Source organism: Emydura macquarii, unplaced genomic scaffold, assembly GCF_026122565.2.
Source record: "Emydura macquarii macquarii isolate MOO-44397 ecotype Brisbane River unplaced genomic scaffold, CSIRO-AGI_Emac_v2 contig_719, whole genome shotgun sequence".
Taxonomy (NCBI): Eukaryota; Metazoa; Chordata; order Testudines; family Chelidae; genus Emydura; species Emydura macquarii.
The window spans coordinates 4408666-4435752 of record NW_027130856.1 but is presented as its reverse complement, the minus strand read 5'-3'; the positions used below and the strand labels follow the sequence as shown (position 1 = coordinate 4435752).

The following is a 27087-nucleotide window of genomic DNA, read 5'->3' as shown; positions in this document are numbered from 1 at the left end:
CAGAATCTGTCGCTTAATTTGTACTAGAGATTGTATTGTGACCTGATAGAAACTTGAATTGAAAAGATATGTAATATTTCCTTCAGACTCCGTTATTTTGTCTCTTAAATTCAGTATAATAATTGTACATCATTTCCCTCCTGACTGGTCATTTACCAAAGTAGCAGCATTCTAAACCAGAGAATTCTACATTTATATGCATCTTATATGCAAGATTGAAAGAAAATGAATTGTTGTACTTGTATAATTAAATAGTGTTCACTGTGTTTAAAGGAAAACAGGAAAGGCAAACAGTATGGATTTTGAGGTGTTGGAGAAAGTTGTGGGTGTGGAGAATATGTGCCTATCTTAAATTTCATTGCATGACAAAAGGCAAGAATTCCTTAAGTCTAAGTGCCAGAAAAATGAGTACAACACAGGTGATTTACATTAAAATAAATTTCAGGATTATATTAGTAAACAGAACACTCCATTTATAGCGTTTTGCTTTGCTGAAGTAGAATTTTGTACATAGGATCCTTAATCGAAATGTTAATGTATTCTTAGGAAAATTTCATTACTTTTGTACCAATGATTATTCTTCATGGGGGATTTAAAGCTTGTGGGTATACTGAAATGAGTCAATCTGTCAAGAATATAAGTAGGATTTTATTTTGGGGAAAATTACGTTTATCTTTTAAGTGTAATTGCGTTCACTATTTCTGCTCTTTATGGTGAAAAGGGACCAAACATATATTTAAAAAATGTTATCTTAGATTACATAACAAAAGGATATTATTTTCTTACAAGTCTATCTACCCATTAGCAATTTCAGTTTAAATTGATTAAAAGTAAGTGTCACCGTATATCAAAAAATATTTGTATCAACTGCTTTTCACACATGATATGGATTTTTCTTCTACAGTAGGATGAGGATTGTGGTTTTAAAAACTTAATTTCTGACTATTATTTTAACCTTTATGCTTTAGTTGCCATACTGACATGTAAGTACTGTGACAAAACTAATAATTTTGTTGAACTGAAGGCAACTTTCCCTGAGGACTTCAGGAGGTAAGAGCAAACTGCCATGATATGGTGACTCCCTTCCCATGATTGACCTGACCTGATGTTCAGTAAGTTCAGTCAGTAGATATGAGAGGAGTAGTGTTTTAATCACAACCTCATAAATAAAGACAGGAAGCAATAGCATGCTGTAATTTTACATAGTTAGCTGGGCCATGGACAGTGGTGGAAGAGATGGCAGGGTTATCTCAGAATTCTTGGCTACCTCCTAATCAGGGTGGTATTTAGTTTAATAAAGCTGTGATTTTATTTTTTTTTAAATTTGCTCTCAAAACATTTTTACTCTAGGTCTTCTGACATCTATCAATCAGTGGTTTTCATGTAACTGGCCCTCATGGAAAAAATAGGGATTAGATCACCAGTCTTTGTAGAAATGAAATATGGTTTTTATAAAAATTACTCTAAAAACCTATGAGAGTCCTGTAGCACCTTAAAGACTAACAAATTTCTGGGTTGCAGCCCACAAAAGCTTATGCCCGCAGAAATTTGTTAGTCTTTAAGGTACTACAGGACTGGCATTGTTTTTGCTGTATACAGACTAACACGGCTACCCCTCTGGATATAAAAACCTACCAAATCTAATAATGATTCAGTAAAAAGGATGTAATTCAGTGGTAAGTTTTGTAAGATAGTTAACAGAAAAATATCTACAGGTTTTTTTTTTAAATTCTGTAGGAATTTTCCACTCAGGAAGGTTTAGTGGAACCATAATAAAAGTATCAGTTGAAAAGGCCACAAGTTTAATTCTTGATTTATGCTTACTAAAATAAAAGTGACTGTATTTATCAACATGGATAAGCTGTGGAATGGGTGCTTTTCAAGGACATTGCTAATGAAAAATTATATTTTTAGTTTTTGTTATTCAACCTACTAATTTTTTCATCTTAAATTATTAATACTATACTTGGGAAGCCCCAGAACTCTGTCATGTAAATTGAAGTGTATGGGAGATATTTCCCCCCTAAAAATGAGTTTATATTGTAATTTTTGTCACTTCATATTTAAATAATGTAATTTCTTTTTTATGAAAAAATTCAACCAGTCCTGCAAGTTCTTACTCATTATAGTTCTTTCCCATCAGTGGAATTACTTCAATGAGTAGAGACTCAATAAGGGATTGCAAGCTCCTTAATATGGTTGTGAAGAGTAAGAAGCAAAGTTTAAATTGTTTAAATTGTACATAATGACTGTATTAAAATATATATATATATATAAAGAACACTAGGTAAGTTGTAAAACATCAAAGGCAATACATACTGTGTACTTTTAAGCTATTTCTCCTTGGTTTAGGATTTTTGTTGTGTGTTGATAAAAACAAGTGTCCATAAAGCGTGCCATACTTTAAACTTGAACTTAAATAAATGGAAAAGAGTTGGAGATAAAGTTATGGATCAAATTAATTGACCTATATTGAAACAGATCAGGTTATGTTTAATAATCCCTTTGGATGGCACATAGATAGGACCAATAAATCTAGTTTGAGTTTCAGGAAAGTCTCAACTCCCTAATTCCTTTCAGCTAAATTAGAACATGATAGCTAAACTTTTCCCAATCCCCAGCTCCTTATGAGTGGCCTTATTTCCCTTTATAGTCTCTCTGCACTTTGAATTTTCCAGTTCCTTAATGCTACAGTCTCTTTTGGTCTTTATAATCTCTAAATGCAAGTGAAGGTATAATCTAGTGATGATTCTCAGATTGCTAACCTCTGTCTTGTCTTGTCTTTCTCAGTCTGCTTACGTTTACATAATTAAAAACCAACTGTTTAAACAGCTGAAGAGAGAATGTACCCAAATCCTCAGTTAACAAAAACATATAAAACTTATTATAAATATATAAACTTAACACATTGCAAAAGATTACATTTTGATTTATCCAAAGCCAACTGTGCAGTAACATCAAGTAATGTATCATGTACCTTACCATTACCTTGGTATCTGAGCACAAACATGAATGGATTTATACTCAGAACACTCCTGTGAGATAGCGAAATAGTATCATATCCATTGTAAAGGTAGAAAATTGAGGCACCGAGAGACTAAGTGACTTGACCAAGGTCACACAAGTCCCCTGGCTAAAGATCCTTTGAATTCCAGACTAATGCCTTAGCCATAACACCACTAGAACCATAACGTACAAGCATACTTGTTCAGCAGGGAGTTTTGGAGAAGTTCTGTTTTTTTAAATACATATCTTTAAAATAATTGAGAGATTATTTGTGATGATATAGTGAGTGTAGACTTCACTGCTGTCACCTTCAAATTGCATTCAGTGATGCAATAGAGCTAAGATGTGCTTTGGATGTCTTTTTGAAAAGCTCAGCCTGGATTGTTATATGGAATAACCAATGTAGCATTTACTTTACCATGTTGTGATTGTCAGCTTTTGTGGTGTTCATAATAGTGCTATAAAGTCTACATAAATCAGGTCAGGCCACTATACTGAGAAAAATTAATCTTTTTAGCTCTCAGGGGGACATAATCTCCCCAGAGAGCATCCTCTCAAACTGGACTAGGTGCACTTTCAGTGGCACTTGCCTGTGTTTTCATTGAGATCTGAACTGTTACATTTTCAAAGACATATTTGTATGCATGTGTTTTGGTTTTTTTTTTAAACAGGAGTGGCAAAGATGAATGGTGGGGAGGGCAGGAAAAGTTAATCCATTTTTTCAAAGGATGCTGTGCTTGGTATTACTGCACTACTCAGTAAAACAAACAAAGCCAATGACCCCCCTTAAAAACAGTTAAAAATTTGTTTGTCACTGACAAAATCAAGGTTTTCAGAGTGAAGGATGCTGTGCTCCATCTATCACTTATGCCTTTGTGTTATATCTGGCAGCAATGCATGGTCTTAAGTCATGTGCTGCCTGCAATAGCCAAGACCCTTCTAGAACAAGCAGAGGTTACTTGGAACATTCATAGAAATATTGCAAACTTTAAAGTGTAGTTCTGCTCACTGAGGGCTTGTCTACACTTAAAATGCCGCCATGGTGCAGCTGCACTACTGTTACTGTGCCATGGTAGCATTTCAATGAAGACAGTACCTATGCCAACAGGAGGGCTTCTTGCATTGGCGTAGGTGATCCACCTCCCATTGACCTATGCTTTCTACACAGGGTGTTAAGTAGATTTAAATGCATTACTCAGGGGTGTGGATTTTTCACACCCCTGAGTCATGTGGTTATACTGAGCTTATTTTCTAGTGTAGACTAGGCCAGTGAGAAGTTTTTCTAAATGTGTTCAGGTTGGGCTTAGCAAATAGACATTTGTTCAATATATATATATTTGGGTTATTAGTGGCTGCCTATTTCATCCTTTTCACAGGTAGAATCCCCACCTTTGGCTCTGGTGGGTTTGTTTATTAACAGAAGTGTAGGGCCTGAAGCAGAAGAGTGTTGTCATTCGTCATTGAGTGGTTGCACGCATGTATTTTACTTAGGTATGTGTGCCCTCAGAGTGCTAGAGCCCGAGAGTTTTCTGCAGCAGTACATGTTGGGGCGGCATGCATGCCCCCATCTCCTCGTGAGGCTATATAAGGGCAGCGCTGCCTTGAGCCCCCTCAGTTGCTTTTCACTGTCCATGGCCTGAGTCAGAGTTTGCTGTGTGGTTTACTTCATGGGGACTTTTTTCTCCCTAGTTAGCCACTTTAGCTTTCTACCTTATCTGTAAATAGTGAACAGTTAATGCCTGTGAAATTTTTTTATTTTTACTTTAAAGTTCATGTTTAATAGTTAGTTTCAGTGCTATGCACTGGTGGCATGCAACATTTGCCAGGTTTTAAGCATCACCTGTCATATGGGGTGTCTACCCCGAATAGTGACCCCCCATACACACTGTCTTTTATGCCTCAGTGAAGGGTCCATTAAAGAGAGGTGCGGTATCTGCTGCTCTTTCTGGAAAAAAGAGGAGATGACCAGGGACCTGTATCTCAAACACAACCCCATGGAGCATGCAGGCAGACCTGCCTCATCCCTAGGGCCTTCAAGTGAGTGCCTTTAGTATCCCAAGGCAGTCTGCAAGTGTGGCTGTGGTTGACTGTGACAGAGACAGAGAAAGAGTGGTCAGGGCCTCCCCAAAGATTCAGGTACCCAGTGCAGAGCTGGGCTACCAACCTGTTTCTCCCTGGTATCATGGCAGGAAGATATTGGTACTATGCTGTGGACTGTCTGCAGGGAGGCTGTTGATTCTGGTACCAATGAATGCCATTTTAGTGCCAGCAATGGTTGGTACTAACAACCCTGCAGCCTTATAAGGCAGCGAAGGATTTGCTTTGCTTCTCTTTACCAGTGCAGGTGTCCATTGTGTTGGCAGCACTTCCTGAAGTACTGGGTCTGCCTGTCTCCTCAGTTGAGTCTCAGTACAGAGACTTAGTGGTATCAACACTGGTACCGCCTAAGAAACGTGTCAAGAGTTAGGCTTATTCTCCAGTACCCTCTTTGGCACTGGTGCACACTGTGTCACCACCAGCACAGTCTTTGGCCTCCGTTTCAGTCTCAGACTCTCTTGGCACTGACAGCCTCAGTACTGGGACAATCGCTGGCTTGGGTACCAACCCCAGCCACCAATCTCCCTTTCGATTGGTTTTGTTGAAACTTTTCACACATTCAAAGGCTCTTATGCTATCCTTCTCTCATTCACGGTCTATACCCCAGCCTCCAACAGACATCACTATGGACTCCCACAACAACAGTGTTCACACCAGTATTATAGACTACTTCTCTATCTGCCAAGGCAGCATGATTTTTCGAGAAGGAGGCACAAATCACAGAGAAGGGGGTTCTTCCAGTCCAGTTTGAATCAATCAGCTCGTCCTCAGGGCTGGTTCACACTGACCGCGCGATTCGGCAGCAGTCGACGAGAGTTACGCAAACTACGCAGAGTAGTATGCGTAACTGACATCGACTGCTCAGCTTTCCTTCTGCGCGCTGTTCACACTGCGCTGAGCCAACGGCTTTCCTGTCGGCTCAGCGCTACGCTAGTTGAGGATGTGGACTTACCCAGTCGACTTCCTGATCGATTGAGCGGATCTCACTGACCGCTCAATCGATCCGGAAAGATCAATCTGGCAGTTTTGCCGCTGTCAGTGTAAACATAGCCTCAGTGAGCTCTGGGGAAGCAGCCCATTTGACTTTCCACTCAAGGACAGCTATACAGAAGTTGATGAACTTTCTGCTGCCTGGCCCCATCTGGGGACAGATTGTCCCACTTCTTCTTCGAGTGATTGCTCATGTCCATTCCACTATAAGTGAGTGCACGCCACCATGCACAGTTCCTGGAACTTTTTTCCCCTTAGCTGATCCCGTAGGGCTGGCTCTGTTGCCCCCTGGAGTCCCGCGCGCATGCCACAGTATATGAGGCACTCTCGGCCCTATGCCCCCTCAGTTCCTTTTTTCTGCCCATGACGGTTGCTGAAACTAGCCTTGCTCTTCACAAGTACCATTCCCCATTGTTTGATCTTTGTTCTTGTTCTTTTAATACCTTAGTTAAGTTGTTGTCAAGTAGTGTTAGTTTAGATAGATTAGAAGCCCTGAGGGGCTTAGGGTGGCCGGGCCATGCTGGGGTCACCTGGCTTTAAGCCGTGTGCCTCCTGCGGGAAGGCTTTTCTGCTCAGCGACCCCCACGACCGCTGCCTTAAGTGCTTGGGGGAAGAGCACAGAAAAGAAAAATGTAAAATCTTCAGGGCTTTTAAACCGAGGACCCAAAAAAATCACCGCTCGGCCTCCGAGTTGACCTGATCCACCTCAGCGCCAAGGGTCTCCTAGGTACAGATGGCACCCCCAGCACCGACATCAACTTGGCGCCGAGAGGCATCCCTGGTGCCGAAGAAGAAGCGGCAGCGCACGGAGCGCAGACGCTCCCCTGCGCTGCTGGTATGGGCAGGGTCGAGTGCAACAATGCACCGGCCATAGCCCGTCGAGTCTTCTCCGGTGCCTGCATCTCCAAGCAGGGAGCCTCCCCCGACTCCTGGGAATGGAGAAGTGCCCCTGCAGATGCCGTTGACACCAGAGGCTTTTCAGGCAGCAAGAGCCTTGCTGGCCTTGCCTATGCCACCTCCGCCCCTCCCTCCACTGAGGGAGAAGGGGCTGGTGTCCTGGGGCAAACCCGCGATGGAGACTCCCGGCAGGGGTTGAAAGGTGTCCTGCTGGATGGCCATCAGGGGTAGAGTGAGGACACTCCCCCAACAGTTGCTCCGAGTCGACCTCGTCGAGCCGGGGTCCCCTCAGCACTGAAGTCGGTCCCTGACACTGGAGACAGCACAGAGAAGGCGGCATCGCTCAAAGCCTGCTGGGTGGGGACAGTTCCCAATCCCTGGTACCAAGGAGGTTGCCCCCAACGAGGCAGTCACTGTCGAGGAGCCCGGCACTGAGGAGTTCGCCCGCACTGACGCAGCGCAGAACCCGGTCGCCCTCAAGGGAGTGCAGAACCCAACCCAGTCAACAGAGGCTGGTTCGGCACCACGAAGCTCCCAGCGGCACCTCTCCTGTTCTCCTAAGGGCAAACGGCACCGAAAGTCGTCGATACTGAGACGGTGTTTGATGACATCGAGCTCTTCGGAGCGCGCCTCTGTTTACCGGCACCCATCATGGAGATGGAGGTGGTCCTCATTGTCCTCCATGTCAGAGGTGTCAAGAGGACGGTCCCCGGCAGGAGTGACACCAAGGGCCGGAGGTGGGCTCGGCAACACCGCTCCAGTGGCTTGGAGACCCAAAAGGGGGGCAGCCATCGGGACACTCATAAGGCCAGCCAATGCCCCCACGAGACACCTCATCCGGTGCCGCAGCCAGCCTCTTGCTGGCCATGGGGTCAATAGCAGCAGCAATGGCCTTATTGGGGCCCATGGGGCATCAAGATGGGATTGGGGAGTCAGTCCGCGCCTCCCGCTCTGGACAAAGCCCATAAAGACCATTCCTCGGACGAGGAATCGGACCCAGGGGAGGGACCCTCCACGGGTGCCCCCAGTCGTCGGGGGGGAAAAGCCACAGGTTGCACCTTGGCAGTCCTCCTCCTCCTCCCCAGACGAGGCAGCCTCCAGAGACCACATAGCGCCTCTGAGAGACACTGAGAGATTTCAGGGCGCAACAGGGGCTGCTTAAGAGGGTGGTCTCTAACTTACGGCTGGAGGTCAAAGAGTTAGTGGAGGACAAGGATACCCTCTTCAATGATTGGCAAGAGTGGCTCTGCCCATCCATGACAGGGTCCTTAAAATTGCCAAGACCCCATGGCAAACCCCCGCCTTGGTCGCCCCTATATCGAAGGGGGCCAAGAAAAAGTATTATGTCCCGGCCAAGGGGTTCGAGTTTCTATTCACCCACCCGGCCCTGGGAACTCTGGTGTTTGAGGAGGCCAATCAGCGGGACAGACAAGGTCATCCGGGGTCCACTCCCAGAAATAAGGACAATAAGAAACTGGACTTGTTTGGGAGAAAGGTTTATTCAACAGCAGCCCTGCAGTTCAGGATTGCCAACCACCAGGCCCTGCTGGGCAGGTACAATTTTAACTTATGGGACTCCCTCAGGTGGTTCGCTGAGGCCCTGCCCCAAGACCAGACCGCAGACTTCGCCGCTATCCTGGACGGAGGAATTACTGTGGCTAGGGCGGCGTTACAAACGTCCAGTGACGCTGCAGACTCAGCGAGTAGGGCACTGGCCTCCGCCATCGCCATAAGGTGGTGCTCGTGGCTGCAGTCCTCGGGGCTGTCACAGGAGGTGCAGTGGTCCATTCAGGACCTCCTCTTTGACAGGTCAGGCCTGTTTTCAGATCAGACCGATGCGAAGCTGCATGGTCTTAAGGATTCCAGAGCCACTCTTCACTCCCTGAGCCTGTACATGTCCCAGGCTTCCAGGCAGCAGTCATAGCCACAGACACAGCAGCAGCCAAGGCCCCCGCCTAGGCCCTTCCAGCCCTATAGGAGGCAGGGACAGAAATAGGGGGTTTAGAAGGCGGAATCAGCCCCTTAGATTGTCCTCAGCCTCCCAGCAGGGGCCTCCCAAGGGGTCGGGCAATCGAAAAGGGCAGTTTTGATGGTGTGCCCGAGGGTGGCACCCCTACCGTCTCCCTAGATCTACCCCGCCCCTTCCTAGACATACTAAGGCCCTTCTACGCCGAATGGGCAAGCATCACGTCGGACCGTTGGGTCCTTGGGATAGTCCTTCGGGACTACGCCCTACAATTCACATCTACCCCCACTACAACCTGCCTCCCGTCCCTCTTCAGGGACCCCTCTCACGAGCAACTCCTCTTACAGGAAGTGGACACCCTCCTCAACCTAGGAGTGGTGGAAATGGTCCCTCAAGGTAGAAGGAGGCAAGGGGTTTATTCGAGGTACTTCCTCGTCCCCAAGGCGAAGGGGGTCTGAAACCCATATTAGACCTGCATCGTCTAAATAAATATGTCAAACGACTCAGGTTCCACGTGGTCTCTCTAGCCTCCATCATCCCTTCCCTGGATCCAGGAGACTGGTATGCCGCCCTTGACCTGAAGGACGCATACTTCCATGTATCTATCCTTTCCAGCCATAGGCGTTTCCTCTGTTTCACGGTGGCTGGTTCCCATTACCAATTTACGGCCCTACCCTTTGGCCTCTCATCAGCCCCCAGGGTATTCACCAAATGCATGGCGATAGTGGCGGCCCACCTGAGACAAAAAGGTGTGCAAATCTTCCCTTACCTGGACGACTGGTTGATCAGGGGCAGGTCCAGGTCTAATGTACAGGAGAGCGTGACCCTCACTTGCTCTACGTGCAGCAGACTGGGACTGCTCATAAATGAGCAGAAGTCCATACTGACCCTGGTGCAGCGCATAGAATTCATTGGGGCCGCCCTGGATGCTTCCTGGGCCAGAGCCTTCCTCCCACAACCACAGTTTGAGGCGATTGCCTTTATTATCTCCCAGCTGCACCGGTGCCCAACGATAACAGCCAGGCACTGCTGCCTACGGCTGTTGGGCCACATGGCAGCATGCATGTATGAAGTGAGGCTTGCTTGCCTAAGGCTCAGGCCGCTTCAGGCGTGGTTGGCCTCTGCATATGTGCCGAGCAGACACCCCTTGGACCGGGTGGTCACAGTTCCCCCGCCAGTCCTAGCCTCCCTAAACTGGTGGCGGACCCCCAGGGCAGTGATGAAGGGCGTCCCGTTCAGGGAGCTGGTCCTGTCAGTCACCCTAATCTCCGATGCCTCGGATGTGGGATGGGGAGCCCACATCAGCGCTAGCCTAGGCACTCGGGCTCTGGGTGCGGGAGGAGAGGCACCTGCATATCAATGTGAAGGAGCTCATGCAAGGTGTTCCTCCGATTTGTGACGGGCAGGGTGGTACGGGTGCTGACAGACAACACTGGAGCCATGTTTTATATAAACAGGCGGAGGGAGCACGCTCCTTGGCCCTCTGCCAGGAAGCCACCCGACTGTGGGACTTCACTGTGGGTCATGACTTCCACCTGACTGCCTCTGACCTCCCGGGAGTGAGGAACAACAAGGTGGATCACCTCAGCAGGTCGTTTCTACCCCGCCACAACTGATCGCTGTATCCAGAGGTCATGACTTTGGTCTTCCAGAACTGGGGTGTTCCCCAATTGGACCTGTTTGCGTTGGCCTGGAACACAAAGTGCCCGAGGTTCTGCTCCAGGGTCGTGAGGCTGGATCGATACCTGATGAGTTCCTCATCGACTGGACGGGAGCCCTCAGGTTCGCATTTCCGCCCATTCCACTCCTGCCCAAAGTCCTGTTGAAAATCAAGAGGGACAGAGTGGATGTCATACTCATCACCCCAGCCTGGCTGAGACACCATTGGTTCAGCATGCTACTGGAGCTTTCGATTGCCCCACCCATGGAGCTCCAGAGACAGCACGACCTTCTCTCCCAGGACTATAGTTGCCTGTTGCACCCGGACCTGGACTGCCTGCACCTCACAGCCTGGAGTCTCTGTGGCTGACAGAGGGAGAGAGAGCGTGCTCAGCTCAGGTCCAACGAGTCCTGCTGGGCAGCAGGAAACCTTCTACACAGGTCGTGTATCGGGCTAAGTGGAGGCGGTTTACCTGTTGGGCAGAGTCCCGGGGTATTCTGCCATGCCTCTCTCCTATTCAGGCAATCCTGGACTACCTGCTCCAGCTAAAGCACCAGGGTATGGCACTGGCCTCCCTGAGGGTTCACCTGGCGGTCATTTTGGCCTTCCACCAGCCACTAGAGGGAGATCCCTGTTCTCCCTCCCCATGTCGGTCAGATTCCTCAAGGGGGTAGAGAGGCTTTATCCGCAGGTCTGTGACCCAGTGCCTCCCTGGGATCTCAACCTGGTGTTCTCCAGACTCATGGGGCCCCCCTTTGAACCCATGGCTTCATGCTCTCTGCTCATCCTTTCATGGAAGGTAGTCTTCCTGGTGGCTATTACCTCAGCTAGGCGGGTCTCCAAGATTAGGGGCTTGACCTCGGAGCCCCCTTACACTGTATTCTATAAGGACAAGGTGCAGTTGCGGCCACATCCAGCCTTCCTGCCCAAGGTGGTTTCCCAATTTCATTGTAACCAAGATATTTTTCTCCCTGTGTTCTTTCCCAAACAACACAGTTCGGAGGAGTAGAGGAGATGGCATTCACTGGATGTGAGACAAGCCCTGGCCTACTACATTGAGAGGACAAAGCCATTCCGGAAATTGACATAGCTCTTTGTCGCAGTGGCTGACCGGATGAAAGGCTCACCTGTCTCCACCCAGCGCATCTCCTCGTGAATTACATCATGCATCAAGTGCATACCTTCACGGCCCACTACGCCATCATCCAGCAGGCGAGAGAGGACGCTGGATTTGGCAGAGCCGTACTGAGGGCAGCTCACCGGTAACTCCGGCCCACCACCAAAGGTATGGCTTGTTAATCAACTATAGTGGAATGGACATGAGCAATCACTCGAAGAAGAAAACAAGGTTACTTACCAGTAACTGATGTTCTTCAAGATGTGTTGCTCATGTCCATTCCACAACCCAGCTCCCGTCCCGCCGGAGTTGGCAGAAAGGAGGGACAGAGGGGGCATAGGGCCGGCACTGCCTCATATACCATGGCATGCGTGCGGGGCTCCAGGAGGCAACAGAGCCGGCCCTACAGGATCAGCTAAGGGGAAAAAAGTTCCGGGAACCGTGCATGGTGGCGTGCACTCACCTATAGTGGAATGGACACGAGGAACACGTCTCCAAGAACATCAGTTACTGGTAAGTAACCTTGTTTTTCTTAATTGCTTGGGAAGCCATAATAACAGACAAATGGGTCCTATGGACTGTGAGACTGGGATATTCAATCCAATTTCTTTCCACACCTCTTTCTCACTCACCTCTCTTGTGCTTTTGTAGAGACCTATCTCATAATCATTGCTCCTTCAAGAAGTTCAGACTCTGCTTACTCTAGTGGCCATAGATGTTCACCATCAACATTGGGAAAATAAATTTATTCATGATTTCCGATCTCCAAGTCCAAGTGGGTCAAAGACCCATACTGGACCTTCAAAATTTCAACAAGTTAATCAAATAATGAGATTTTGCATGCTTTCCCTAGCATCAATCCTTCCTTCCTTTAGCTTGCGATGACTGGTTTGCTACCCTTGATATCCAGGATGTCCACTTCCTTGTGGCAATACTGCCAAGTCACAGGAAGTTTCTGAGATTAATTGTAGTGAGCCAACATTATCCATGAACAGTACTTCACTTTGGCCTGTCATTGGCATCATATGTATTCACTAAGTGCATGGGAAGTTGTGGCAACTTACTTGAACAGGAAGGAAATTCATGTCTTCCCTTCTTTAGATGATTGCTTAATGCAGAGCAGATCCCAACATCAGGTTCTTCACCACATCCAGTTTAATCATCCATCTTTTCGATCATCTGGGATTCATGCTGAGCAAACGGAAATTCACATTAGTCCTGGAAAATCGAGTATATTGGGGCTTTGCTCAGTATTCAGTGGCTTTCTCCTGCAGGTCAGATTTCAGACCATTCACCAGTTGTGCCTATCTCTTAAGTCATACCCTGCCACCGTAGTCCTATATGTTTAAAGCTACTATGCCAAGTGGCCTCACATACTTACATCACCTTCTATGCCAGGCTTTGCTTGCACATCCTTCAAAGTTGGCTGAAGTTAGTCTATTGTCCAAACAGATGCCCTTTAGACGAATGGATCTGGCATCCTGTGATGCTTTCTCGGGGTGCTCAGGACTATGAGTTATCGATTTAGTCCCTTGCCTCCAGCTAGAGAAATAACTGCTTGTACTTAACTGGGTGTTAGCTCCTTGACAACACCAGCCTGTTAGCCACCCAAACAATCTTCTCAGGGAAATGCTAGCCCTCACTATGTTTTGCAGATTTGCAATAGGCATTCCCCAAGCCCTTTTGAAGTGTTCCCAGGTGATATCCAGCCCCTTTCACTGGCTACTCACAGAAATAGTATATTTGCAATCCCCAAGGGGACAGCATACACACTAGCTTGTGTGATTCAGCCGAGGATCAGCTCTTATATAACATCACATAATTGAGATATATTTATTGTGAAATCAGTCATATGCTTATTATCAAAGATTAAGATTTAAAAGATGCTGAGTAAGAATAATAATAAAAACAGAAAAGTTACTATGATGCTAGTCCCGAAAAAGCCAAGCAACTTTGCAAGTTGCGTGGCCCAATTCTGACCTTTAAAGATATATTATAGGAAAATACAATGACAGTGAGGGTCATTCCTTATAAGTAGACTAGAGCTTTGATATGCAAGTGTATTGTTGGTAGTTGTTTGATGATGTTTACGTATCTCTTGCTGGAGGTTAGCAATGTAGATAAACTGCTTTCCTGTCTATCACTGTTCTATTCATTAAGAGTTCAAAAGGAACATATGAACATTTTAGATGGAAGTTTGAATGTAACAGTAGTATTCCTTGTATTTCTCTTTGAAGTTTAAGTATTTAATACCTGTAAATGGTTGTAAATGGCCAATTATCCTGTGCTAATGTAACTAGTTACCGGTGTGCACAGGACATAGGAGATGATACTTCAGAGTCCCAAGTAATCATCTATTAATTGTTCAAGGAGACATCTACTGTCAAGAAAATATAGGTCACCCTGCATGGATTTATAAAAGACTCTAGTGGACTGATCCTTGACCTGTCCAACCTTGTCAGGGAAAGTTTGGATCACAAGATTGAGATCCCAGCACCAGCCTGGAATCACCCTGCTAATTCCCATGTGAGAATTTGAACAAACTTTGCACATGGACTGTTTAGTCTTCGTTTCTCTGGACTGGATTTCTAACAAAGAAACTCTAAACAGCTCTAAACAAGGACTGATGATGTCCAAGCTGTTTGGGTGAGACTTTGCAATTGAGTTACCTCTACTTTGAAACTGTCCCAAGAGCTTTATTTTCATCTGTATATGTATACTGTGTATGTATATTGAGCTTTTAACCATTACTCTCCTTCCTTTTTTAATAAACGTTAGCTCAGTTAATAAGCATTGGCTTTAAGAATGTATTTGGTTAAGATCTGAACTGTTTGGTAATGTGTCCGATCCTTTGGGATCAGGAGAACTTTTTTATGTATGATGGATAAAGATTTTCAGTAATCCCTGTCATATTTGACTTGGCTGTCTGGGGGCTAGCCAAAAGGCTGGACAGTTTTAAGGGAACTGTGTTTTGTCTACTGAATGACCAGTAGGGTCGTCAGAACCTGTTTGTTACTGTCTTGGTATGTCTTATGGAAGAAAAACCACCAGTATTTAGGGCTTTGCCTGTCCCATTCTTTGCAGTTTGCCCTGTTTAAACTATCTCAGCATAGCTCTCCTGGAGGCCAACATCACAGTTACATATAAAACTCAATCATAACATGCTTTCTAGAGATCAAATTTAATAGGCTAATCTCCTGTTTGAAGCAGTCCAGTCTCACCCAAAGTCGAGTTGCGGTGTTTTCAGCTGGGACAGGTTGGGAACCTGTTTTCCTTATTGTAATCATACTACTTGATTACTTCCTCAGATACCGGATGAAGAGGTGTCCTTTTGCCTTCTCCTTATATCCTCTCAAACTCATTGTTGATTCCCAGAGTGAGGATGACCCAGCAGGGTTTGTTCTCTAGTGTGCTGACTTCATGTTGACTTCAGATCCTCATGTTGGCTTTGTATGCAAATTAGGCTTCCATTGTGTTGGCTTACAAAGTTTAATTTACATGTCAACTGACTATATATCCTTTGTCTGGCAGAAAACTTTTTGTCAACCCTGCCTTTCTTCAGACTTTAGTAACATATTTTCATTGTACATATATAACTTTTTACATAGTATCTGTACATACATTTTTAATGATATATACAATATTAATGATCAGTGTGATCCTGGTTTTCATTTAAGATCTTACATAACTTCATGTATGGATAAATACCATGATAGCAGTGTGCTAGGTATAGTGAGTTTGTCAGGCCTGTCAGGAGTTACTGTTATAGAACAATGAACCCTTTGCCCATTGGCATTGAGAGATTCGTAGGGTCACAGTTCCTTCTGCAGTTCTAACTCCCTACAATGGTGGATAGATCAGAAGAACATATGCGGTGGTGGACCTCTTTCTCACCCCCTTCTAACGAAGATACTCATTACCGATGCCTCTCTCATAGGGTGGGGTGCATGCCTAAGAGGGTTGCCAACCCCAGGATTATGGATGGAGTGAGAAACTGCTCTTCATATCACTCTCCTCAAGCTTTGAACAATTCACAAGGCTTGCCATGCTTTTCTTCCTCACATCAGAGTCTTGTCCTTCCTGATACTGTCTGACATTGCAACCATGGTGTGCTATCTAAAGAGACAGTCTGCTCAGCTTTACCAGGAAGCAATGACTCTCTGGGACTTTTGCTTCAAAGAACACATTTCTTTCATTGCCACTCACTTACCGGGCCAACTACCTCAGTAGGAGATACTCCCAGAGTCATGAGTGGCCCCAAAAAGAACAGTGTATTGGGTACAGTCTTCTAAGTCTGGAGCATTCTAAAATGTCCTGGATCTTAGAATCTGCGGGCTGTCTTCCCTGACTAGTGGACCAAAACAAAAAACACTTCCATTTAGCTAAACAAGTGGATATAGTGAACTGATTTCTATTCTTAAGTAATATTTTTTGAACTGTTGCTGAGCCAGCCCTTCTGCATGTGATCTAACCACTGAACAGCCATGATGTGAGGTGCAGTCTGTTGGGATCAGGGTGGCACTTTGATCTGTGTTGTTGGGACAGCAATTCTGGAAGAAGAGATTGGGACCAGGGAGGTTGAATCCAGAGACTGAAGATGTGGGAACCAATAGTCTCACACTTACGTAATGAGCGTTATCTTGTTGCAATCTTGCTTCGGCCTGAGAATAACCTGAGTGGAATATGAGGAGAATAAATAAATGAGGCTTCATCCCCATCTCAGAAGAAACATGTTGATTAGTAAACCTGGATTGTGTAATCCAATCAAGAGCAGAATTTATAGTATTTCTTGTTGTCTTTCACTGTAAATTGGTTGACTGCTAGTATACCTTTTATACCTTTAATCCTTGGTTCTTTCTCTACCTAGCAGTGATCTCAGCTATCCATCCTCCCATGGATGGATTCAAGGGAGATCAGTTTTTTCCGCCCTTGTGGTTGCTAAATTTTTTAAAGCGATTATTCGGCTTTTTCCTCCTGTTAAAGATTCCACAGTATTGCTTTGGGACCTCAACACCGTATTAGTGGCTTTGATGGATCTTCCATTTGAGCCTTTGTCAACAAAAGATATTCTTTCTTATCCCCATTACATCAGCCAGACAAGAGGTCATCAGGCTCTCATGCAGGGCCATATGTGGTTTTTTTTTCAGAGATAAAATACCTTTGAGGCCCCATCCAAAATTCATAAAGAAAGCAGTAGTGTCTTTTCATTTGAACTAGACATTATACTTACCTGCTTTTTCCTTGAAGTTGTACTCAAATTGGCACAAAGAAAGTTTGCATAGTTTAAACATAAAGTTTAAACACAAAGCAAGCACTGTACTTCTGCCTTGACAGAACCAAGCCTTTTAGGCTCTCTCCTCAGCTCTTTGTTTCCTGTAATGGTGGAATGAGAGATCAGGCTGTTTCAGCGATGGATTATTTCCTGTATTATTACAGCAAATGGGGTAGCAAACACCGCTCCTCTATGCAGACTATTGGTCCATTCAACTTGTACTAAAGTTACTTCAGTAGCATTTCTAAGGGATGTCCCAGTATTTGTAGGGTGCTACTTTGTCCTCCATACATACTTTTGCTCATCATTATGCCATCACGACTGCTTCACGATCTGAGGCCAGCTTCGGAAAAGCAGTATTGCAGTCATTGTTTAAATAGACTCTGGTCCCCATCTACTAATGGTACCACTTGTGAGTCACCTGAGTGGAATACATGTGTGCAAACACTCGAAAAAATGGTTACTTTCCTGTATGGTAACTGTTGTTCTTCGGGACTTGCTTGCCCACATTTATGCCATGACCTTCCTCCATTCCTTTTGAATTGGAAGCATGAGCCACCATATTTTGGTGTGAAGGAACAAAGGGGGTTCCAGGAGGCACAGGGCCTGTGCACCACTCTGATGGGTACTACTGCAGAAATGTCTCTGGCTCCAGCATTCTGGGTGCACAGACACCTGTGAAATCATGTTTCAGAGAACAACCGTTATAATACAGGTAAGTAAATGGTCGTCTTGCTGCTTCAAAGAGAAGCAACCCACAATCCCCTCCACCCAGTTTCTTGCCTGGGGTGATTGACTATCTGCTGGAGAGTATTTTCCCAAGCTCCACGTGAGAGAGCTGGAGGAAGCATCCATGCCTTTGTCTCGAGAGTCTGGAGGAGTGGGCAGGATTGGGGAGTATCACCTCTTGTTACCAAGTGATGCCAGATCTCTGCAAGGTAGTTGGAGAGAATGAAGAATTAATTGCGTAGGCCCAAATTTGCAGTAATCAACCTGCTGATCTCTTCCATAGTGCTTCTCTCACCTGCAACTGTATCCTTATCTCAAAAGCATTTTGTGGGAACAAAGGAGTTCTCCCTGGGCTGCCCCAAGATTCTTTTGTTTGAGGGGTATACTCTTCCTCCTCCTCTCCCCCTCATGGCTATCTGATACAGTCATGAGTTAATGAATTGGAGAGGGTTCACAGAAGAGCCATGAGAATGATTAAAAGATTATTAAACCTGCCTTATAGTGATAAATAGATTGATCTCCTTGAGTCTATCTTAACAAAGAGAAGGTTAAGGGGTGACTTGATTACAATCTATAAATACATGGGTTTAAAATTTTGATAATGGCTCTTTAATCTATCAGACAAAGGAACAACACAATCCAATAGCTGGAAATTGAAGCTCGACAAATACAGACTGGAAATAAGTCATAAAGTTTTAACAGTGACGGTAATTAACCATTGGAAAAATTTACCGAGGGTTGTGGTGGATTCTCCATCATGGACAATTTTTAAATCAAGATTGGATATTTTTCTAAAAGATATGCTCTTATTTTGGCAAAGATCTACGGGCCTGTGTTATACTGGAAGTCAGACTCGATGATCACAATTGTCCCTTCTGGCCTTGGAATCTCTGAATCTGTTTAAATGTTGGGGAGCTAGTTTCTTCCTAGCCTCCCAGGTACTTTTGGGAAATCTGGAGACCGGGTGCTCGTTGCTCATGCTATGAGGGGGGCTTGGATTCATTGGAGGGTGCCTCTGCTGCTGCTTATCAAACTTCGATGCCCTGTCCCTTGCTCAGATATTTGTAAAATGTAAGAAAAATGAGAGAATCAAGTAAAGGTCCTAAATATCCAAAATTAAACAATATCTATAAAAGGCCAAGAGGGGTTTCAGCAAAAGAGAGGATCTGGATGCACTGTTCAGACTATTGTGACTTGATGTTCCGTTGCCTCTTGTGGCTAGGGTTGGTATGTTGGTGCTGTGAAATCTTAGTGTTTTGTTCCCATTTTCAAAGATAATGACATTTTTCCTATTATATTTTATTGCACAATTTTGAGAGGCAAAATGGGAAAACCCCAGAAGAAGTCTTTGTGATAAGAACATTTGACAGATGTAATAATATTTAACTCCCCGGTGGTCTTATGAGTAAGGTACAAGACTGGAGTCAAATGATCTTGGTTCTTTGCCTGTCTGGTATGGACAGTGTGACCTTGGGCAAGCCATTTCTCTCTGACCCTGTTTCCACATGCATAAAATGGAGAAAAATAATATTTTATCTACCTGGCAGGAATGTTGAGAGATTTAATGTTTTAAAAAAAAAAAAAAATACCACCCCACACACAAACGCCTATGATCCTCAGGGGAAAAGTACTATTGAAAGCATTCTGATTCTTTCAGTCAGTCTTTCTTTTGTGGATGCATTTCCACATTGCTTCTCCTATAAGCATTGCATAAACTTTCCCCTCTGTTTTCTTTTTGCATTTACGCTGTGTAGTGTCCTATTGGTCAATCACACACTTTTGGTAACAAGATCAATTATTGGCTCACCCAGCAAGAAGCGTGGTTACATATTCATCAACTAGATGGCTGGATTAAAATAATCTCTTCCATGAAATTTATCAAGGTAACATTTTGAAGCAACACAGTAGCTTGTTAAATGGGCTAACTATAGTGTAAAGTAGAAGTCCAACAAGAAGAAAATATAAGGTAGAGGCAGGACAGCGAAAGTAGCTATTTAGATACAAATGGAAAGGCAAATGGAAAACTGCAAATGAAGAGAAAAGGGGAGAGAAAACAGAGGAAAGCACAGAAAAAAGAAAATTAAGTTTAAGAATCAAAGTTTCCAGAGTGCATGTTCTATGCTAAAGCCGTGGTTAGTGCATCTTAGAACCAGTTTCAAGCTCAGTCCCTCATTCTTAGGACAGAAGAATCTGGGTATATTGGGCAGAGACTGCTCAGCCCCAGCTTTCCAGCTAACCTTCTGACTAATGGAAGGAGGTACATTAATCTCTAAATGCAGCCATGTTTGATTCTTCTCTGCCCATATAATGGTAATTTATAATAATTTACAAATACGTGTCATCTTCTATCTAAAGGGTTCTGTTAGAAATAATCAAACAGGTTGTCCTTGGGGTGGACTGGAGAGATGGAACCCTTTATTGCCTGCTCGTTCCACCTCGACACTGCAAGTGAACAACAAGGGAATTACTTTACAATTCTTTTATCCATAACATACATTTTCAGCAACTTCCCATAGACCCTTATTTGGTTACATTGACACCTATAAAATGAATATTAACAACTACATAATAAATATAATTATACCCGCCCCTGTTCGTTGTTTACAGGATTACCATACAAGGGTCAGGCACATCACCTTAAAACCTATAAATTTTACACTAACGTTCTTTGAAGTAAAGGCATGCCAGGGGGAGAAGGAAGATAATGCTTTCTTCCCACCAAAAGGCCTTGCACAGGAATGGCAATAGACTCATCATCTGTGCAGATGGCCAGGAAGGGAGGAGAAGAAGAGAGATAACAGACTCTAACTAAAATTCACACCAATTAACAGAAACAAGGTTTGCCTTTGCCTTGACCCCGTTCCCTGTAATTTAGGCCTGACCACTTGTCCAGCTTTTAACTCTTTACTCTCCTACAGATTCCAAAGCTCTTCACAAGCTATATGCCAACTGAAATGCAGCCATCTCTGGGACAGAGGGTGGGAGCCAACTGGTGCACAGAATACACTAAATACTGCTCAACAGCAAGTGAGAGGGGAAGGATTTGGCCAAGGATAGTGTGGAAAACTCTGTACTCTTATGAAAACTGCAATGAGATTGTTAATATCCAAACAGTGCAGAAGAACTTGGATTTTAGTATCTCATCTGAAACGCTCCTCCCTCTCTTTAAATAAACTGTGTGATGTTCAACATGGAGCTTCTCATGGAGAGTGATGAGATGATCTTTGGGATTCTGACTGGTGTGCAGAAGAACTTCTCCCCACCAAATGCACTGAGAAATCTAAAATAAATTAGAAAATATAAATTTAAGTACCTATCTTATAAAGTAGCATAGCTTGGTCCGGATTTACTGTAATCTTTATTATCTGGTCCTGCAAGATACTTTGGAAACCCCTGAAGAAGGGATAAATAGCACGGACTGAACTCTGAATTTCCTTGCTTTTGTCAGCGTAAATTACAACCTTAATATTACTTTAACAGATTTTCGTGTATAAATATTCCCTGCATTTATGTGAAGGTAGACATTGACATACATACAGTTCCCATACTGAAGAATTGTTATAGATTTTTCTGTTCCACAGCGCTCTTTTCTCTCATATTTTTTCATTTCCACTATGTGTGTAAGTCCCTTTTATGTTCCAAACTTAATAAATCACTTTAAAATGTGTTGCCTGTTTTTTCAGTAAAGTTTGCTCCTTTGCTTTGCTGCTTTAGTTATTTAAGAAAACCGAAGCAACATATTCTAGCCATGGTTATACTGAAATACCTTTATGTCAGACTTTATTTTTTAAGCCACATACTGTTATAAAAAATGACACTGTATTTTTGCTGATCTAATGTAGAATGGGTGAGTTTTTTGTCCCCACTGGAGCACTGAAAATACTCTCCATTTATTCTTCTCATTGATTCCCCATCCTCAAGGCTTTGCATTGTAGCCTTAATTCTCAAAAGCATAAATGACTGGATGAGCCTCCCTTTGGTGCCAGTCAGTCCCATTTTCTTCATCATCCAGATGTGCTGCAGTTGAGTAATCCAAGACATTCTTTGTCTCACCTCCTTCTCCTAAAGGTTGTATGGAACCTCATCATCCCAGCCAGTCTGAGGACTCAGAGCCTAAGAATTGAAATCAAGCTTGAGCTTCTGCAATGAGAGTGCTGAACATGAGTATAACACCACTATCGTGGGGCAATGAAATGTTTTAATATCGTAGGAAGGGTCCGGGTTAGTGTCCAATTTTGAGTCTGTCTGCTATAACCATATAATTGACTAGACAAGGCCTCAGTTTCTAATATAATGAAATTAGCAATGTTTTTATTGTCTAGACTGATCATCTGTGGTAGTTTTCATCACTGCCCAGCTTTGTGTGTGGCAACAATCCTATTATTCTTTTGTTTCAGAATCAGTTGTTTTATAGGAATACTTTTGCTCTAGTGATTGCCTTGGGTGTTAGTTACTTTCTTTAAACAGTTTTAGCTGACTATTTTCATTTGTCTCAGCTGATTCAATTACAACGAGGTCGTATTTAACAGGTGAATAACTTCAGTGCATGTGTGCAATGGGCGGTGATAGCTGAATCATATTCTGGTATATTCAGTGTAATGTTCCTATTACGCTCATGATGTTTACACTGTCAGCTTTTATTAAGATAAATTATGATCATTTCCACAGCTGGGTGGCAATTGTGGGGAGTTCACATTTTCAAAGAAGAACTCAGACTAACTCAGGCAATTTAGTTGTCAGTAAAACATTTGTACTTCTTTCCAGTTTTATCATTGGTTGTAATTTATACTTAGAAGTTAAATGTTAACATGTGTGCCTGAGTTTATTTTAATTGTATAATTAGACTAATGAATCTTGTGTAAATATAGTGGTGCAAGTGTTAATATAATCAAAGCAGTTAAATTCCTAATTATATATCTAAAACAAGTACAAAGACAGAAGATCTCAGTGGTTTGCCATTTCTGTTTTTTCCCCCAATCAGTTAAAATTAAGCTGGTGTAAAACACAGCATGGAGAGCAATTTTCATACATTATTATTGTAATTTCTACAGGATTATAGGATGACAACATTCTTTGCAGACTTTATAAGAAATTCAATCCCAGTCTTAGAGAGTTCCTAATCTAAGGCCATGTCTACCCTGCGAAAATGTATCATTAGTTAAAATGTGTTAGTTAATCTGTTTTCTAATGTGATGTTAAAACAAGCATATACAAGGGCTAGTAATGCTTAAAAACATGTCTGGTCACGGTTAACCCTTAGGGTTTTAAAAAAATATTTTAAAAAAGTATTTGTCTTTTTGTTTAAAATCATGTTAATTAAAACTTGTTCATTAAGATGTTTTCTAACACGATGCATTTTCCTAGTGTAGGCAAGGGTAATACACCATACATGTATATACTTGTGTATTAAAGTGTGGCTATCTTCTTAAAAAAATTCTATAAAATGGCAGCGGCATTTCATGTTTTTTTTTCTCTAGATGCCAACCCAGTTGTGCTTGGTTTTCAGATTTAAAACAAAAACAAAAACAGAACAGCTAGCTCTGCAAAGAAATCCTGGATTCATAAAGTCAGACCGGGTTCTTCCTCGTTACACATTATCACTACTATCCCTGACCCAGATGCAGAATGTAATATATGTTTACTATACTTGCATCTGAACTACATCTGTGCGGCAAATCTCCATTGATTGGGATTTCTGGTGGTGATGCTTGAAGAGGAAGGAATCCAATTTATTTTGTAGATCCCACAATAAGATTGCAAAAAAACTCTTTTGCTTCTAAAATGAGCAAATGTGATTTGAAGTCATTGCAACAATGAACATGAATCCAAACAATGCCAAGATCAGAATAACATTTCTGAGTCGAACTCTACTTTAAATTACTTTTATGATGAAGCAGCATGAGAGGAAATTGCTATTAAAATTGTATGGGAAAACTAGGATCATGCCAAATTTCTGGGAAAATTATTTTGTCTCTGACAGAGTAGGATTGGAAACCATTCCTGTGTGTGTGTGTCTAAAATAATACAGTATTATGCCTTTTCTCAACATGCAAACTGTCTGTGTGTTAAAGAGGGAGACACAGATGTGATATCTAGTGCTTACAGCAATAGGCTAGTAACCAGGAGGATACTGGAATTAAATTTGACTAAGGCTATTCATCCCCTTTTTGATCATTTAGTAGAGCTGTTTGGAAAAATTTTGATGGAACCATATTCCATTGGAATATACAGTTCTATCTAGACTGAAATGCTTTGCAAAATTGTGTCAATTTCACCAACATTTTGTTTCTGAGGGAAAGGGGGGGAAGGGTCTGACAATGTTGAAACATCCCAATTTTTCCTTTTGAAAGGAACTTTTGATTTAAAAAAAAAAAAATTCCATGATATTTTATAACATTTTTTAAAAGACCAAATTGAACATAAACATTTTGATTGGCCCAGAACATTTAAAAAAAAATTTTTTTGTGGTGTATTTAGAAATTTTCAAGGTTTGTAATCTCAAAATTCTTCACAGAATGGCATTTCTGTTCTCCAACCAGCTCTGATTGTTAGTTATGCCACTTCAGCTGTATGTTCCCTAGTCCATCCTGCTCTAAAATTGGGTAAAAAGCAAGATCTCCATAAACACCAGATGCTGCGTCTGAGGTGAGCATTCCTGCATTAATAGAACTTGCAAGCTTTGTTTAATGAGAGTAATTGCAATTTTGACATGTAGTTTATTTCTGCATTACATTATTTTACCAGTGGTTAGGGTCAAAAAGGTTTTTATTAGATTTGAGTGCTTATATGGATAGGTTTCAGAAGCCATGAATCATGCTGAAAATAAGATGTATCTTATATTAGCAGTAGTCTAATATAATTTCACTAGAAAGGATAATAGCAATCATTATATAAAAAGTAACATTAATAGGTAACTAATCTTAAAATTAAAATCTATAAATACTTTGTGTTCTGATGACGCAAATACCTATGAGAGTTTGAATAGGTTATAGTGTCACCATAACACTAAAGTGATGTGCTATATATGCCATTATATAGTGTAAGCCTTCACTGTTTACTTAGAATAGAAATAAAGGATCTGCTGTCGTAGTGAAGCACCTATAGATAGGTATGTGCACCCACATCCTGATTTATTCATGGACATTGAGCCCATGCAGAAGAACAAGTTGAGCTCATGGAAAGTGTTGCTGGGGGTGGGGTGGAAGAAAGAGAGATTCCCAAAGAGTTTGTTTTCAAATAGAAAAGGAAAAAGTGTGTGTTCTTTTGGGGGTTAGAGGTATTTGAATGGCTGGGATCTGCTTCTCCCCCATCCCCATATCATCATATGGCGTGCAGGTTGTAGTGTGCTCTGGACCCACTCCTGATGGCTCCTTTACGGAGCTGAGAGTGGGGAGATCCTTTGAGGGCTGCATGATCTTCTCAACTGCCAGTTAATTGTGCTTCCCTGCTGTCATCCACCAATCTGTGCTTCTGAACAGGTAGAGGGATTGATTTTGGCTTCAACAGGTGTAGAGGTCAGCCAGGCCATATAACTCTATTAGGATCTGAATTGCAGATGCGCCAAAGCTCAGAATTTAGGATGGGATTTTCAGAAGTATTGGCCCAACCAACATGCAAGTATAAATTGTATGGGCGACCACTGTAGGGGGCCAGAGTAGGGCCTTAAGCACCACTTATATCCCACTTCGGCCTTATATTGGGCCATTATAGTGGTGCTCTACATGTGGTGAATTTCATTAAAAATATTGGATTTTTTATTTTTATTATTTTTTACCCTATTCACATAGGTTGAACATGATTGAATGGAGTGTTTTTCGTTGAACTTCAGTAAAAACAGTAAAATAAAAAATAATGCCCCCTCCCATAACCCCACTTTTGGGGCGACAGACATAGAATGGTTGTAAATTTCATCTCCCTGAGATAATTTCAGGAAGTTAAATGAAGGAAAATGAGTTGGAGTTGTTTCACAACCTTGACTATAGCTTAAGCTACATGGAAACTGTAATTATGATACAAAATGATGGAATAAACGCATGCAACATGTTTTTGTTACTTTATATTTTAGTTAGAAGAAAAAAGTATTTTGTGTAATCAACAGTTATGAATCTTAATTTTATTGTTTTCCCCCAACTAACAGACTGAGCAGCTTAGTAAAGTTTTATTTTTTAATTACATACTATAATTTTAAAATCCCAGTGCTGTGATCAAGACATTTTGTAATGAAACCAAAGAAAAATAGATGTAATCAGAAGCTATTATTTTGTTTTACTGTTGTGACAGACGTGGATTTACTGTGTAATCATTACAAATATTGAGCTCTAATAATCTTATGAAAATTGTGTGTGACCTGGTAGGTGAGATAAAGTTACTGTATAACTATGGTGGTATATTAGAATTCTTCTTCGAGTGCTTGCTCTTTTCGATTCCAATTAGGTGTGTGCGTGCCACAAGCACAGTCACCAGAAGGCTTTTCCCCTAGCAGTACTTCTTGGGTGGTGCCGCCATGGTGCTGTATATGGGGCACTGCTGACCTGCTGCCTCCTCAGTTCCTCCTTACCGCCTGTGATGATAGTTAGAGCTTCTTGCCCATCTGTCTGGCAAGCTTTCCTCTATCACAAAAAATAAAATAAAAAATTGTAAATAGTTATTAGTTAGTCATTAGTTGTGGTTAAGTTTTCAGTTGAGGGGTTTCCCTCCGCCCCGAGTCTTCTCCTCGGGACCAGGGCATGGCTCGGTCCCAAGGCTTTAAACCATATGCCACAAACCGATGCCAAGAGGAGACACACACAAATCCTATATGAAGTGCATTGGAAAAGCACATCAAGTGGACAGGCGTAAGATCTGCAGGGGTTTCTGGCTGAGGACAATAAAGGACCAGTGTCAAGACTTAAACACCTCCTTATGGAGGCAGCAGTCTGCCCTCAGCCGAGTTCCAACTTGGCACCCAGCACGTTGGTGCAGAGTGCACCAGGCTCTATAAGAGAGGCTATGGCACCGAAGAGGGATTCGGCACCAACATCGCTCCGGCACTGAAGACTCGGCACTGCTCCCATTCCCCAGTGCCGTGGAAGACATCCTACAGGGAACGTTCTCTGACACTGAAGCTTGCAGAGAAAGAAGAGATCCGGATGTGTCCCACGCCGGGACACTCAGTGCCCTCTCCACCGGAGCTGGCACTATTGACTTCAGCCCCGCAAGGAGCTCTGTCAAGTCCGGTGCTGTTGGACTTACCAGATAGGGAGAGCCATTTGGGGGAGCTACACTCTCCTTCAACCCCGGACATCTTTGAGGCGGCATAGGAGCCAATAGCTGCGATGCCTCAGTTGTCCCCTGCCAGAAGGGAGGAGCAGGAT

At 43.2% G+C, this 27087-nt stretch overlaps 1 protein-coding gene across 11 annotated transcripts in view; it reads left to right on the top strand.

Moving 5' to 3' along the window:
* Nucleotides 1-27087, top strand: part of PARD3 (par-3 family cell polarity regulator) — a 641307-nt gene that overhangs the window by 349337 nt on the left and 264883 nt on the right. The window lies entirely within an intron of this gene.